Below are 16,581 nucleotides of genomic sequence, written 5' to 3'. Positions count from 1 at the left end.
TATTTATATTTTTAATAAACAGATGGAAGAAATACAAATGAAAACCACATTAGGATGGTTATAATAAAAAAGAGAGAAAAAATTGGAGAAATTGGAATTGTCATACCTCGCTGGTGGGAATATAAAATAGCACAGCTGCTGTGGCAAACAGTTTGACAATTCCTCAAAATGTTAAACAGTTACCATTATGAACTAGCACTTCTAAACCTAGGTATATACCCAAAAGAACTGAAAGCAGGGTCAAAGATATATTTGTACACTCATGTTCATAGCAGCACTATTCATAATAGCCAAGAAGTGGAAAAAAACTCAAGTGTCTATCAACAGATGAATAGATACACAAAATATGGTATATCCCCAAAATGGGAGATTATTCCACTATCAAAAGAACGAAGTACTGATACATGCAACGACATGAATGAACTTCAAAAACATGCTAAATGGAAGAAGCGAGTCACAAGGGCCACATATGGTATGGTTCAATTTATATTAAATATCCAGGATAGGCAAGCCATAGAATCAGAAAGCAAATTAGTGGTTGTGAGGGCCTGAGTGAGGGGAGAAAGTGGAGTAACTACTTAATGGGTATGTGGCCTCCTTTGGGGATGATGAAAATATTCTGGAATTAGATAGTGGTGGTAGTTGCACGATTTTTGAATATAGTAAAACCTATTCACAACATTGTACACTTTAAATGGATGAATTGGATAGTATGTGTATCATGTATTAGTAAAGTTATTATATTTTTAAAAAGTCTACAAGACATAACAACTGAAAACAACCTCGTGAGTAAAATAATTGGCTATCTCAATCTTTTTTACATTCTCCTTAGACACAAATTCTTCTACGTTGTGCTACTAGGTTGAATTTCAAGAGTAAATTAGTTTCCATACTGTAACTGACTCAGTGTATAATGGAAAATACTCTAAAAGAGTATATTCTGTGAGTTTGTAAATTTATATCTAAAGAAATACTAAAATTATTAAAATTTAATCCTATAACTAAATTATACAGGCTGCCTGAACACATTTGATGAAAAATAACACACAAAGAAATATATATAATTTGCTCAGAATACAAACAGTGAATGTCTGGAGAAATATTTTTTCTATAGAGGTCCATGAAGTACAGAAACAGATAATAAATAATAAATTTGAATTTTGAACTTTTACAAATGAAAAATGCAAAAAGAAATTGGATCTTGGCCATGCATTTCATGTAAGACAGGGAGAATCGAAGAAAGAATTTTCTTCTTTTCTTTTTTTTTAAGTGGGATTGCAACCCCTGATGGGACCCTAGCCAATTCCTCAAAACAGTTCTAGCCAGTGCATGTCTTCCTTCAGACTGAAACTATTTTTAGAGTTGGCAGCCATATGCAACAATTAAATAAAACTGGTGTGATGATGGAAAATTATCTCAAGCAGCTCTGCTTGTCTGACTGTGTATAGAAGACAGGGAGGGGATCTATTTTCCCCTGTATTTTAAAGAAGATCAACTTTGTTTTGGACACAAAACAGTCTTGTCTTCACTATCTTAGTCTTGAGTAATAGGAATGCAATTTTGCTTTGCATGATTTATAGACCTCTAATGCAGAACATAAAAAGTTACCATTGGTTAGTACATTTGTACTTGTATAGTATTTGCACTTCTCAAGTGCTTTTATTTCATTGATTGTTGGAGCTCTAAAAACTCTAAAGCATGGGTGATAACCCAAAAATACCAATGAAGGAAATAAAGCTCATAGAGGTTACTTATCTGAGGTCAAAAGCTTTAAATGGTAGAACTACAAGTCTAGGCAAAATCCTCTGATTCCAAAACTCATGTTTAGATCCCAGCAGAGAAATGCCGCAGAGATAATTTCTTATCTCTCATCTCTCTTGGGAATCTTAAACAAGAAAAGCCAGTCAATTATTTGTGTATGTGTAATTAATACTCATGGTTCTTTCTCAAAATTATGTTCATGTCCCAAAAGAATAAAACATTAAAAATAAACTTAACAAAGGATGTGAAGGACCTATACACTGAAAACTACAAGCCATTATTAAAAGAAATTGAAGACACAAATAAATGGAAAGATATTCCGTGTTCATGCATTGGAAGTATCAACATAGTTAAAATGACCATATTACCCAAAGCCATATACAGATTTAATGCAATCCCCATCAAAAGTCTAATGGAATTTTTTAAAGAAATAGTACAAAAAAAAATCATCAGATTTGTATGGAATCACAAAAACCCCTGAATACTCAAAGCAATCCTGAGGGGAAAAAAAAACAAAACCAGAGGTATCACACTCCCTGACTTCAAATTATCTTACAAAGCAACAAAAATCTAAACAGCATGATATTGGCAGAAAAACAGACATACAGATCAATGAAACAGAACTGAAAACTCAGAAATAAACCTACTCTTATATGGGTAAATAATTTTCGACGAAGGAGCCAAAAACAAAGAATGGAGAAAAGAAAGCCTCTTCAATAAATGGTGCTGGGAAGATTGGAAAGCCACGTGTAAAAGAATGAAAATAGATTGCTATTTGTCACCATACAAAATCATTAACTCAAAATGGCTCAAAGACCTAAATATAAGGTCTAAAACAATAAAATAAACAGAAGAAAACATAATAAACTTAAGGACCTTGGTCTTAGAGAAGATTTTATTAATTTGACCTAAGAGACAAGGGATGCAAAAGCAAAAATAAATGAATGGGACAATATCAAACTAAAAAGATGCACAGCAAAATATACCACTAACAAATCAAAAAGGCAACCAACCAAATAGGAGGATATATTTGCAAAGAACACCTCTGATAAGGGGCTAATATTCAAAATATATAAAGAACTCATACAACTCAACAACAAAAAACAAACTATCCAACAAAAAATGGGCAGAGGACCTGAAAAGACACTTTTCACAAGAAGACATACAAACATCCAATATATGAAAAGATGCTTAACTTCACTAGCTACTAGGGAAATGCAAATCAAAACTACAATGAGATACCATCTCACACCTGTTAGAATGGCTATCATCAACAGGACAAGAAATAACAAGTGTTAGAGAGGTTGTGGGGAAAAGGAACCCTCATACACTACTGATGGGAATGTAAATTGGTACAGCCATTATGAAAAACAGTATGGAGGTTTCTCGAAAAATTAAGAATATAATTATCATATGACCCAGCAATCCGTCTTCTGGGTATTTACCACCAAAATTTAAAAACATTGATCCCTAACGATGTACACACCCTGATTTCCATTGCAATATTATTCACGGTGGTCAGGACATGGAAACAACTGAAGTGTCCTTTGATAAATGATTGGATAAATCCATGAGAAAAGATGAAATACTGCCATTTGCAACAACATGGATAGATCTTGAGAATCCCATGGTAAGCAAAATAAGTCAGACAAAAAGTTGAGAACCGTATGATTTTACTCATATGTGGGATATAAAACTGAAAGCAAAAAGTGAACGAGACAAACAAAAGCTCATAGACACAGACAACAGTTTAGTGGCTACTAGAGAGAAAAAATAGAAGGGGGAGGTAGATAAGGGTAAAGGGGATCAAATATACAGTGAGGGTCGGAGATCTGACTTTGGATGGTGAACACACAATTCAATATACAGATGATATATTACAGAATTGTACACTTGAAACCTATATACTTTTATAAATCAATGTCAGCCCAATAAATTTAATAAAAATTAAAAAAAAATAAGTTCATGCCTGTTGTAACACCATCTTTATAATATCCTTGAGTTGCACTGCATCAACAATTATCCATTATTTACAGTGCCAAGCACTGTCTAGATATTGAACAAGACTGATGAGGTCCCTGCTTTCATGGAACTTTCTTTGCTCATTTAAATAGAGAAGAAACTGAAGGCACAGAGAAGTGAAATGATTATAAAAGTTTATGAAGTTTTGGAAGTAGACACTAGGTACTCTGAGTTCAACACCAACCTCTAATTCATCATGAAGAGTACATCAAGGGCTATGATTTAAGAACATCCTTAAATACACACTCAAACACTATTGCATAGAAATGTCACCAAAAGGAATATCTAAAAATTACACTGAGTCTTAATGCTCCTCAGATCCTCTTGGAGAGTGTACTACTTTCCCCATTCACAGATGGGGAAACATAGGTGGAGAAAGGTTTAGTAATTTAACTTGTACAATTTTATGTTGCTAGTAGGCTATCTAACCACGGTTTAAACCCAAGCAGTCTGAGTCCAGAGCCCACCCTCTTAACCATGTCACAATACCGTGTCTCTCTTATGCATGTGTCACATTCTTCCATCATAGCCCTTAATTTTTCTCCATAACTAGATCGTAAATTCCTTGAGGGTAGAGATCATGTTTTACTTAGTTTTGCTGGCTCTATCTTTTCAATGGAAGTTAGAGTGTTACAGCATTCCCCAGGGTTCCTGTTTTGAAAAGTTGAAGATTAAATGGTAATTTAACATTAACCCTTCTGCTGCATGATGCTAGCAAGGAGTTTGGTCAGATGAGCACCCTCTAGGCTGGCTGAGCCTTGGCAACCTGTCAGTTTTGAATATATCAGACCTGTGAAGTTGAGTATTTCCTCACAATTCTAATTTTCAAATTGGAATGTTAATACCTTGGATTCTTGATCTATAGAGAATTTGGTTTCCATAAAGAATGTTCTATCCCTGCTCATTTGATAGCAGCAAGATCTTATCCTGGATTTAGAGTAAATATTTGGGACACTCAAAGGATTTCTGTCTTTATCTTTGGATAGTAGATTAATCTTTGGAATGTTTTTGCCCAATCATCGGTGTGATGAAACTGAACTGGGAGTGGGGGTAGAGGAGATTTCACTTTGAGTGATAGGAAGAAACATTCCTAAAGTATTCTTCTTTGAAAATAAAATTTAATGTTGGCTTTTAATTAATGCTCATCTGTAAGAATTCTAGATAAGACATAACGTAAGGAAAATATAAAAGTTTTTACTTTGAAATTAGATACACACTATATTCATTTTTAAATGCTTCCTTTTTCAGAAGTAGATTATATATCTTTTAAGGATCACACCTTTTCTCACAGAAGTTTTCTTGATAAAACAAAATGAATAAATATTTTCTGCTGATCTAATGGAAATAGTAACTTGTTCAAGAGCTGTTTGCAACGCCACTGGCAGCAGCTACTTTTGCCCCACTTTTTCTACATTTTCTTTGTCTCCTCCTTTTATTTTTCTTTCTCTCCACAAGCCAGCACATAACAGAAACACTGCCAATGCCTGGTCCAGAAGATCACAGAGATACTATTTGGCACCTAAAGCAATTTCTGAAGAGGCATTTCTTTAAATGCATTTATCAACCTCCTGAACAAACAATGAAAACAATATTTTCTCTTTTTTTTCCATTTTAAGCTTTCCTTGCATATGTATTACCTCAGAATTTCTTATGACCATTTATTTTGGCTCTATATGACACACCTGCCACATGCTACTTGAATTGGCAGTCTAACAAGGTTAAAAGCTTTCAAGTTTTCTAATTTGCTTCATGTTCTATTTCCCTTATGTGTTTTGGTTAGTGGTCCACAAATACATGTTCTTTAAAGCATATGAGAGGTGCTTAGCACTGCAGATGGAAACCATGATTTCATAAGCATCCTTTGGAAAACTGAGTTTTCTGTGTGAAAATAAAAGCTATAAAAATAAGGATATTTTGACTATGTGCAGAACTTTTTTCTTTTTTTTTTAAAGCTTCATTGCATTTTCCCGCAATACTCCCAAAGTAATACATTTAATAGACTTTTTACAAAAAAACAGGTAAGTTATTCCATTTTACAATGCAATTAAAATGACCCATCTCATTTTGTGTATATGGTCATAGAAAAACAAGCAGGTGCTACAGTGCCTCTTTCAAACATAGCTTTAGTAATGTTTGTGAATGATTTTTGTAAAAGTTCATCTTCTTTTAGAGGTATATCTCCTTTTAAATAGTATACAAAATTATAAGAACTTGCTAATAAATGCCATTTAAATATTTTAAAGTAATCCAATTTAATATAAAAACAACTTAAAATCTGAATTCTAAACACAGTTATTAAACAACACAGGTTAATTTTCCTGCTTATGTGCATGAGACAGAAGTGCCAGTGCGATTAAAAGATCTTCATTCACCCCAAACTGGATTTAAATTTGAAGATAATGGGAACTTAATATATTTAGCAATTCATGTTCTACAATGTTCAAGCATTTGAGCTGAGTGTAATACAAAATAAATCACAAGGCTGATTGCATTTAATATATGCAGGGTTATTTTGCTGAGAATTCATTCCAGAAATATTTACTGGGCATCTGATATGACCTATGCACTGATCTAGGTGCTGGGGATACCAAAGTGAACAAGATAAAATCCCTGTTCTAAAACTCATACAATCAATTGGTTGGCTATGGATGGAGATGGGAGGGCCAAAATAAACAAAGAAGCATTTTCATAGTTCATTTTTAACAAATATTTATTGTCATTCCCTAAAATTTAAACAAATGAGGTCTTTAAAATATTCATATAGAAAATTAACGATCAATCAACAAACATTTATTAAACACCAACTCGATGTGCAGACTTGTGTCACATGCTTCTGGGGAATCAGAAGAGCTCCAAGACACTGCTTCTGCACTGAAGAAGCCTCTACTGAGTTTGGGAGCCAAGAACAACATAGCATGAAATAAAAGCAAACAATTTTGAGAATTAAGAGCAAAATTCAGTAATATAATTAACAAATACAATGAGAGTTCTGAGAAGAGACTGTCACTCAGGCCTGGAGTAGTTAAGAGAGTTTTCAAAGAGGAGAAAGTAGAGCTGTGCCTTAAAGAGTGAGAAGGACCTAGGTGAGGGTGAAGGGGCAGAGAGCATTCCTGAAAAGGAAGAGCACTAATGAGGGTGAGAAGAGATTAGGCTCCTGGTATTTGTAAGATGGTGAGCAGATGTGTGCTGGCTGGGATGGCAGGTTCATACTGCAGAAGAGAAATAATGTGTGGATAGTTTCTGAAGGATTCTAAAAGTGACTCAAGGAAAGAATGTTTGTTATCCAAACAGGAGCCTCTCTTAAAAATTTTAAGCAGAGTAGAAACTTAGTGGTTATAAATGTAGTATGGTAACAACGATCGGGCCTTGGAAAACTGTTTTATTTAAGTAGCCTACAACACACAATCAGATCAAAGTCTATGCATTGAACATACTCTGGGAGAACAAATGATGAGAAGAAGTGGATGAAGGTCAGATTATTACTCTCCAGTTCACAGGCTCTGTTAGACCAGGACAGGCAGTGATTCACATAAGGCCGGCATGAAAAGTACATAGAAAAACAAGCTGAAAAGTTAAGCTTCCTGTTTGCATTTTGCGAACTATCCATTTATCAATGACCCCAGTCATTAAGGACACATAACTATAGTCCTATTTTCTGAATTGACTCAAATACTTTTTTTAATCTTAATCTCTATGATGGAAATTCCTTTTAAAAATGTAGTTGAAAGTTCAACAAGGATTGTTTTTCTTTCTTTTTTTTTTCAGATTTTGTTACAGAATAAGCTCATGCCAGGAATTAAATTTAGATAGTGATTTTTTGAGCTATAATGGCATCCTGTAAATTTCTGTTACAGGAGTTTAAATGCACTACAATGGTCTGAAAGTATTCATGGTCCTCCCAAAGTACATATTGAGTTTAACTCAATTGAATTTTCAGTTTTCTCACTGATATGATTTGGTTGAACATTCACTGTTCACTAACACACACACTCACTGCAAAACAATAATCAAAAGGTATCACTAAATGTTTATTTATCCTTTGAATACTTATAAACAGCCCAAGTAACTCTCTAGTCAAACTTGTGAGTCACATAAGGATGATTATCTGTCAGAGAGTTAAACAAAAGTAGCATTTAGCTGATTTAATGGTGTGAAGGGATTCATCACTGTATCTAGTAGGCATTCAATAAGAGCCTCCTTACATGACTGGTATTATAGTCAATAAATTCAGATTCTCAGTCTCAGTACGAAAAGTCCCCACTCCTTATTAGGAGCACTTACAAAACTAGTAAAAGGGTAGAGAAAGAAACTTTGTGGCTGAAAATTTTGGAAGAAGACCAAAAATACCTGGATTTCAAGGACCAAGTAGTTTAATGCATCAATGCCAATACTTCTAGTGGACTTGAAGGGAATTTTCTAGGAAAGTGAATTTTCTAGCTAAGTGTACATAAGAGTTCTACCCTTTGTATCTGAAGTTACTACTGTTAGAGGAATTATTTCACATTCATATCATATACATGACATGTAGGTGTGTATGTGTGTGTGTGTGTGTGTGTGTGTGTGCCAATTTCCTAGAGTTAATTGGAAAGCTGGCTGCTTTAGTAAAGAGTTAAAACTGAATTGTGGAGACCATAGACAGTACAAAATCTTAAGTTCTACATGTCCCAATCTTCCCGCAGGCCTAAGAGTGTCCTTCCTTAAAGGCCTCTAAAATAAGTATCCCATTTTTCTCTTGATATTTCAGAGTGATATTTTTGCTGGATTAGAAACTATGAGCTTTTCTTTATAGAAAAATTTAAAGGAAATGTAAAATACGGTAGCTCTTTAACATCTTTTAATTGAATGTTGGACAAGTAGTCAATGCCCCTGCTAATGCTAAAGAAGGTGTATAACTATAATACGGTCATTATTAAGTCATCTTCCTGGTTCAGATAGAGTAGTTGTCTTCTACCTTTCAAGGTCAATCTCAACAAGTCTCAAAGGAAAGATTTTAAAAAGGAGAGTGTGGAAAATCCAGTCCACACAAATATAAAAATAGTCCAAATAACTCTAAATGAGCTCACAAAGAAGTTATCAAAGTCAGTGAGGAACAAAGTAACCTATTGATTACTTTGACCTTGAACAGAGGCCCAGAAAGGTTAATTTACTTGGCTAAAATGCCTGAAATTTTTAGTGTACATACGAAAAGCTCGTGATCCAATTTCATCATATGTGATATATTGGCAATCTGTGATCAGAGTGGGTAGGCAGATTCCCAAAAGTTTAACCCAATTGTCCTGATTCATTTCTTGCATTGACAACTCATGCCCATCTTGGAGCTTAATTCCTGGCTATGGTGGCATTTCACACTACTGAAAACCAGCAGGGCACTTGCTATAACATTGAATCCCTGGAGAAAGGCATCCTTGCTTCTGAAATTATAAGGACTTATTGACCATCGAAGGGATGTGTCTTACATTAATTTGAATGTGACTGCCTTTATACCCTCTTTAAGTTCCAGAAAACACCACATTCTTTGCACACATGGTTTTATCCCAACTGCCTCTCTACTGTAGTTTGCCAAACTTTGGACTCTGCTTTTCTACCATGCTCTACCTGATCCTCTCTAATTTCTAAAACCTTTAGAATAAGACTCACCTTAGTGGTTTATAACAATTTGAAACTCCTGGCCACAGTCTGTTGCTAGCCAAAACATATATTTTAGCATGTTTCTCCTGTTAACCAAATGTTAACAAAGATATCGATCTCTCTTTTCCTGTTTTACTTATGAGAGACCATTTCCTCTACTATACTCTGGTCAGGATATACATACATACAAAATTTTCTATGAAAGTAAGGCCTGAAACCATAAAACTCCTAGAAGAAAATATTTGACATCAGTAGTAAACTATTTGACATAAATAATGTCTTTTTGGATATGTTCCTTCAAGTAAGGAGAACAAAAGCAAAAATAAACAGATGGACTTCATCAATCTAAAAAGTCTTTGCACAATGAAGGAAACTATTAACAAAACAAAAAGATAACCTACTGAATTGGAGAATATATTAACAAATTATATATCTGATAAAGGGTTGATATTGAAAATACATAAGGAACTCACACAATAACAACAAAAAAACTCAATAATAACAACATAATAAAACTTAATGATAATAAGGAACTCAATAACAACAACAAAAAGTAACCAATCTGATAAAAAAAAAGAGCAGAGGACATGAAAAGACATTTCCCCAAAGAAGACAAACAGATGGCCAACATACATATGAAAAGATGATCAACATCACTAATCATCAGGAAAATGCAAATCAAAACCACAATGAGATACCATCTCACAGCAATCAAAATGGTTACCAATAAGTCAAAAAATAACATGTGTGGGCGAGGATGTGGAGAAAAGGGAACCCTCATACACTGTTGATGGGACTGCAAATTGGTGCAGCCAGTATGGAAAACAGTAATGAGATTCCTCAAAAAACTGAAAATAGATCTACCATATGACACAGCAATTCCACTTCTGGGTATTTATCTGAAGAAACACAAAACACTAATTTGAAAAGATATATGCACCCTTATGTTCATTGAAGCGTTATTTACAATAGCTAAGATATGAAAGCAACCCAGGTGTGCATTGATAGATAAATGGATAAAGAAGATGTACTACACACACAATGAAATATTATGCAGCAATAAAAAATGAAATCCTGTTTTGTGACAACATGGATAGACCTAGAGGGTATTATGCTATTTTAAGTAAGTCAGATAGAGAAAGACAAATATGGTATTATTTCACTTATATGTGGAATCTTAAAAAACAAACAAACAAAAAACAAAACAAAAACAGACTCCTAGAAATAGAGATCAAAGGTATGGTTACCAGAGAGGAGGGGGTGGGGAATGGGTGAAAAAAGTGAAGGAGAAAATAGTCAATAATATTGTGATAAGTTTGCACAGTGACAGATAATTACTAGAATTAGTGCGGTAATCACATTGCAAAGTATAAAAATGTTGAATAACTATATCGTACACCTGAAACTAATATAACTAATATAATATTGTATACCAACTATACTTAAATTAAAAAAAAAATCTCTATAGCAATTTCTAATCAATTAGGATACTGGGAACTTTATTGAGTACAAATTCCAAGAGTGAGTTTAAGATTTACAAAACAACCACTAAAACAGAATAAGGATAAATTTGCTTTACTGAGCACAATTTATGATGTATTCTAAAGTGATATTTTGGTTATCAAACAATTGGCATTCCTAGATGTTAATAATGTCTATGAAGCTCTTATTCTGTGCCAGACACTATGTTGAGTGTTTGTGTGTGTGCGTTAAGTGTTTTATATTCATTATTTCACTCAGTCATTCCAATACCCTATGAAGTAGATAATATTAAGGAGCAATGTCGAAGTTGCCTTTCAAAACGAAATCTGTTACAAATCTCAATTCTAGACTTGTCACCAAATAGTGGTATTCAATTTTTCAATATTTAAAATTCTCAGATGTCATAATAGTCATGAACACTAATTTAAAAATCTCTAGTTTCTCAATTTTATTTCCAGCTTCCTGTAATCATAATATAAATACTCATTACTGCCTCCTCATGGAAGCCAGAGGATCCTAAATTGCTTATAGGTTTTTGAATATATCATCTAATAGATGTCTGGCAAATAAGTTAGAAAATGCTTGACACATTGGGTTTTAATTCTCCCATTCAAGAAAACATGTGGTCCAGAAATCTGGCATCCAGCTGTTAGGAGGAAAGCATAAAAGCCTTTGGGGATACTAAATCTCTCCCACAATCATAAAAATTCTTTACAAAAAAACGGTTATCCAAATCAAAATGAACACTTTGAACAAAGATTTAGAAATTATGAAAAACTAAAGCTGTAAGAAGTTAGCCAGCACCTTCAAAAGAAATCCTCTCTCTGTTGTTAATTTGTAAGCCTGTTAAATCAAAATCTGGAGTATGCAGTATTCATAAAGAGAAAGCAAAAAAAAAAAAAAAAGATTTCTCCACATGATGGTTTCAGTACAAGATCTGAATAAGAGCCTGAAAAGAAAGAAAGACTTGACCTTAAAATAAAACTCAAGGAAAATTCTGAAGTCAAACCAGCATGGAAGTCTGTACATTAAGGTAAGCACCAACATATATGGAATGTAAGATACCTATAGATTAAGAATCATTTAAAAAAATCAACTCAGCTTAAATGGCCAACCAACAAAGAAAAAGAAGGAGGAGAAAGAGTAATGGCTTCAAATTAAGTTAAAGAGAGCACTTACATTTATACTGAGGTGAACTAACTGCCCATCAAAGCTGATGAAATTCTATACTGTAGTTAACATGTTGTGTTCATTAATTTAAAATCATGTAAGTATATCTTATAGAAATCATCTATAACACCAAGTACTGAATGACTTAAATTATTAAGTTTGACTGCTATGTAATTCAATATATCAATGAAGGAGACCAAAATGCTTTGATTCTATTGTAAATAAGAGTATAATCCCACAAAAGATCATAATGATTCTCAGCATAATAGAAACTTCAACTCACAAAGACATAAAACTGAGCTTAAATTACAAGGGTCTGAATATGGATAGCATTATCAGTAATATATACTACTAAACACTTGTTCCAAGAAAAACATTCAAGCCTCAAGCAACAAAGCAGTTTTCATAACAGTAATCACTGAAAACACATTTTGGGTTATCAGGTTTGTCAAAAGTCAAATAAGACTCTTTCATCGAAGGAGGAGGATATTGAGAATTCTAGAATTGCAAATAATTTTGAAAGATCAAGTTTAGCTCTTTACCATCAGGTAAGTAAATGAAGGTCTCTGAACTATTAAGGTAAGTGGCTCATATTCAGTTATTGAATGCATATTGATAGTAGTTCTTTATTATTTCTCTTTCATAAATATATTCCCTGAACAAATATTTATTAAGGATTAACTTGAGTCCACATAACCTTTTGTCAAAGTATATAAATATGAATAAGCCACAGTCCCTTTGGCTTTCATTTTATGTTCAAAATTTCAAGCAAATTTACAAAAGATAATTTTAGTGGATAAATAGCATATATTTAGGAATACAGATGTTATATACTCTTCATTAAAAAAAATCTTCTGTTTAAGCCACAAGGTTACTGATATATAAGCTAAGCCATATCATGAAGAGCTCATCCATTCCTTGACCATGTTCTTCAGGAGTCTTTCCCTTACCTCTTAAGCTGCAATTCTGTCTCTCCCAAAAACATCCATATGACTTTTCTACACTTCAGCTCTGCCTCTGTCTCAAGGAAGTCTTCTTAAACCTTCATTGATGGAGTATTTTCCACCTGATACCTCTTCTTCCTCACTCCGAATCTCTCCTGCACACATTACAAGATGGCTTCCGTCTCCATCATTCTATTAAAGCTACCCTAGATTCAATGAAATTCAAGAACAATACTAATTTGAATTAAACATTGCTAAAACCATTGGTACATTTACTATTAAATTCCTCAGCACAGTACCTGGCACAACTAGGTTCTCAATAAATACTATCTGAGTTGAATATTATATAAATAATAAAGGTGACAGAAGGTTCAACATTGTAGTTACTCATTAAAAAATCTTTGAATTGTCAGTTGTGTATTTTGTATATTTACAAAAACTGATGTTTTCTTTCATTCACTCTCCAAATATGTATTAAGTACTATGTATAAGATATTTGACATGGTTCCTGTTTTCATGGACTTCAATAGTCTAGCATGGTATAATTTTGATGCCACACATTTAAATTTGTTAAATTCATATTGAATTAAGGAATGTACCCCCTTAGGGAGAAATTCCACTTGTTACTCCTTCCTCTAAGGCCAGCTTCTCAATTCCACCAAGCAGAAAGGATCACCAGGTTCTCAATAAAATGTTCAAATAGAATTGTCCACCATGAGCCTATTATATCATAGTTATGCAACTATTTCTGCGAACTACTTTGGGGCAGAAGCTAGCCTGGTGCCTGGCACATGGGCTCTCAGCTCATTTGTTTGCACTGCATATATGAAGAAACTAAAGTCCCCAAAAGTAAGGAAAGATTAATTGTTCTGCAGTATATAGAATGAGCTTTAGAATTACAAAGACCTGAATTTGAAACTTGGTCAAGATATTTAACCTCAGTATCTCAGTTTCCTATCAGGATTAAATCATATGATAGATGTGAAAACCCCTGGTGTGAAGTAGGCACTCAATAAACCCAAGATCACAGCTAATGACATAGAACTGGTGTTAGATGTGGAAGGTGGGCTGTTAGGAATTTAAAGACAATTAAAAATATAAATAAACAAATAATGCTATTTATTTGAAGTTTTAGACTTGACCTTAGCCAGAATGAACATTTAAATGAATTCGGTGTGAGAGAGTACAAAGAACCTAGATGGAAAAAAGTAAAGAGCTGCCCTAGGGACAAAAAACATAGCTGATGTAACAGCATCCTTAGAGACTAGAGTAAAACTTGCCCAGATATTAGCAACATCAGTTAATTAAATAGGAAAAAGTTTTATAAAGGTATAGTGTTTTAGGTGGCAAAAACGAACAGAATAAATGAAAGCAATATCTTTTCAGATCTTTAAGCAGTATATTTTCCAGATATTTTAAAAGGAAACACTTTAAAAATAAATAAATTCTCATGAAAAAATAGAAATTTTAAACAACTAGATACTTATGAAAAAAGAAAAAAAACATTAAATGTTCCTGCTTTTTTTTTTTTAAATAAAACCCATGAAATACATCCCACCATAGCATAGTAGTTGAGAATAGGATTTTGGGGACAGAAGGCCTTGTTCATAATCCCACCTCTCACCTACTAGTTGAAAGACCCTGGGCAAGTTACCTAGACAATCTGTACTTCAATTTCCTCATCTATAAAATGGTGTCAATAATAGTATCTGTCTCTGTCTCATAGAGCTGTGTTGTAGATTAGAAGGCATTAATATTTATAAAGCACTTAGCACAGTACTTGGCTCAAATCAAGCACTAATTAAGTGCTTCTGAAAAAAATCACCTGAACTCCTCTTGTTCAATATAGAAATAAGTATCTGGTAAACCTCATCCCTTTACTTTATAATGACTATTTTTTTAATGTTTTGCTATGTATTTACTCTGAAGCCACTAAGTTCCTTATACAAACCCTTTGAGAAATTCCAGAGATGAACACGAAAAAAATAAAGGCAAGAAATTGACTTGTTTCCTGTTTCTTTAGAAGGATCTATAAGTGAAAACTATAGAGAGTCATTTAGAGGCACATTTTAGCTCAACACAGTGAAGGGCTGGCTCACATCTTGAGCTGTCCAACAGTGCATTGGACTGCTTGACTATGTGGTACATTCCCCTTCACTTGGTTTCTACAACATTACATGGGAAGTTGGATTAGAAACATCAAAATCACCATACAAGGATAACATGCCATGAGTCAATAACTTTTTATTACAGTATCAGAGAGGAAATACATTGCTAATTTTGTATGATGTGCATAGTACTGTATTTGGTTTTTAGGTGACACAAAATGCTTACATAAGACAGATTTTCTTCCCACATTGAGTTTATAATCTAGTTGGGGAGATAATCTCACATCCCAAAATTGTTACAGGTAGCATATGATTAAGTTCTGAATCTCACTTGCTTTGTAACCACAAACTCCTTGAAATATAAAATGACAAGCTGTGTCCACTTAGAATATTCTCTCTTATCCAAAGATAGAATTTCTTGTAAATCACAATGTGAAAGAAATAACCACTGCAGGGTTCCTGTTTTCCTTTAATGTGAATATGAAATTATCATATCTACCAATGTCCCCCAAATGCAAAGCACTACATTGACAAGAGTAGATTCAGGAAATTCAGAAAAGAAAAAGAGCAAACTTATACATTTTTATTGTGCATAAAAATTGTGCTTTTTATGGGTAGTTGAGTTGTTCAGTCATGAACTCAATTAGACCTGAAGCTAAGATGCATTCTCCACATTTTTGTTTTAATATGAGCCTGAGTCACAGACTTACAATGTGGGGAATGATGATCTGCAGACCAATTCCCTCATTTTTCAGACAAGACAACAGGGATATAGACATAAAAAACTTGATCACAGATACAAAGGGAGTTAGTGACAGAGTCAGCACAAGAGCTAAATTCTAATAACCAGAGTTGAACACTGTTCTAGAGTTGGAGATGTTTTAATCTCTCTCTCTCCTCCCCATTTATATTTTTTATAATTGTTTATTGAGATAACATTGGTTAATACAATTATATAATTATCAGGTGCACATGATAATTTGATATCTATATATTCTATTGTGTGTTTACCACCCAAAGTCCAGTTTCCTCAGCTACCATATATTTGATCCCCTTAACCCAGTTCACCCTCCCCCTACCCTCCTATATCTGACCCCCCTTTACCCTGTCTACCTCCTCCGCTCCTCTCCCATCCCTTACCCTCTGGTAACTACTAGTCCATTGTCCACGTCCATGAGTCTCTGTTTGCTTGTCCTGTTCATTTGTTGCTTTTAGGTTTATATCCCACATATAAGTGATATCATGTGATTTTCAACTTTTTCTGTCTGACTTACTTCGCTCAGCATGATTATCTCGAGGTCCATCCATGTCGTCGCAAATGGCAGTATTTCATCTCTTCTTATGGCTAAGTAATATTCCATTGTTTATATGTACCACAGCTTCTTTAGCCAATCATCTATTGTAGGACACTTTGGTTGCTTCCATGACCTGGCCACTGTGAATAATGCCGCTATGATCATCAGCGT

The 16,581-nt window shown here is 33.9% G+C and overlaps 1 protein-coding gene across 36 annotated transcripts in view; it reads right to left on the bottom strand.

Moving 5' to 3' along the window:
- The window catches only part of MBNL3 (muscleblind like splicing regulator 3), a 103,642-nt gene that overhangs the window by 59,024 nt on the left and 28,037 nt on the right, over positions 1-16,581 (bottom strand). For 8 of the 36 annotated variants that reach the window (XM_025039624.1, XM_025039628.1, XM_025039622.1 and 5 more), the window contains one exon: positions 13,014-13,213. The exons of the other annotated variants lie outside the window; for them this stretch is intronic. The gene's annotated coding sequence lies outside the window, so the exon portion shown is untranslated. The remainder of the gene's footprint in view (positions 1-13,013; positions 13,214-16,581) is intronic. 36 annotated transcript variants of the gene reach the window in all.

Source organism: Pteropus alecto, unplaced genomic scaffold (genome assembly GCF_000325575.1).
Source record: "Pteropus alecto unplaced genomic scaffold, ASM32557v1 scaffold19, whole genome shotgun sequence".
Lineage (NCBI taxonomy): Eukaryota > Metazoa > Chordata > Mammalia > Chiroptera > Pteropodidae > Pteropus > Pteropus alecto.
The sequence above is the reverse complement of the archived record's forward strand: the minus strand, read 5'-3'. Positions and strand labels throughout refer to the sequence as shown.